The following is a 1327-nucleotide window of genomic DNA, read 5'->3' as shown; positions in this document are numbered from 1 at the left end:
ACATACATACATACATACATACATACATACATACATACATACATACAAGCATACATGCATACATGCATACAAGCATACATGCATACATACATACATGCATACATGCATATATGCATACATGCATACATACATACATACATACATTTACCATTAAATTGGATCGGACAGGGTTCATAATTGGTAAAAGAAGAAAAAAAGAGATTTTAAATTTCAAGCAGAAGTGTGTGCTGAAGTATTTTTTTGTGTAAAAAGATCTATATATACAGTATACCACAGGATAAATAAAAAATAAAGTTTACCTATAACTACTGTCTTATGTGGATTTTTTTTCATCTTCTTCTTTCAGCTTTTCCCTCTTCAGGGGTCTCCACCGCGAGTCATCTTCCTCATCTTACTCTGTCCTCTGCATCCTCTGTCCTCACTCCATCTACCTCCATGTCCTCTCTAACTGAATCCATATGTCTTCTCTTTGTCTTTTTCCTGGCAGCTGCATTTCTAACATCTTTCTACCAGTATACCCACTGTCCCTCCTCTGGACATGTCCAAACCAACTGGCCTCTCTACCTGTGCTGTACCTATGATGATCTCTGTTAAACTTATCTCTCCCTTTTATTTATACCTTCATTCCTCACATCATTTCCCCTCATTCCCTCTATTTCTCACTTCTTTCCTCACTTCCTCTCTCCCTCATTCCTTTCCTTTCTTCTCCCTCCTTCCTTCATTCCCTTCCTCTCTCACTCCTTCATTCCCTCCATCACTCACTCCCTCCTTCCTTCCTTTCCTCCCTCACTCCCTCACTCACTTGCTCCCTTATTTCACTCTCTCACTCACTCACTCACTCACTCACTCACTCACTCACTCACTCCCTTTCTTCCTTCCTCTCTCCCAGAGTTCGTTCATTGCTGACTCTCTCCTCCCTCTTTCCTTCCATCCTCCCTTACTCCTTTATTCCCTTCCTTCCTTCCTTCCTTCCTTTCTTCCATCCATCCATCATTTCTTCTCCCTCCCTTGCTTCCTCCATCCATACATTCATTCCTCATCATCCCATCTCCTCCTTTCTTCCTTCCTTCCTTCCTTTCTCATTGCCTCCTTTCTTATGGATTAACAATTTGGTCAACACTAGTCAGGCCTGTGTTATTCCAAAAACAAGTGTTTGATTACCCATAATTCCTCACAGGAAGCACCCAGGAACAGCAAACTTCAAATTAGTTGTAGCTGACACCCTGCTAAGGGTAACCATGAGCTTGGGCTTCAAAGGTGGTTCCTAAGGTGGTCAAAAGGCACTCCAAATGTCAAAAGGTCGCCAGTCAGGCCTATGTTTTTACAA

Source organism: Nematolebias whitei, chromosome 4 (genome assembly GCF_014905685.2).
Source record: "Nematolebias whitei isolate Nwh7 chromosome 4, NemWhi1, whole genome shotgun sequence".
NCBI lineage: Eukaryota > Metazoa > Chordata > Actinopteri > Cyprinodontiformes > Rivulidae > Nematolebias > Nematolebias whitei.
This window is presented reverse-complemented; position numbering follows the sequence as displayed.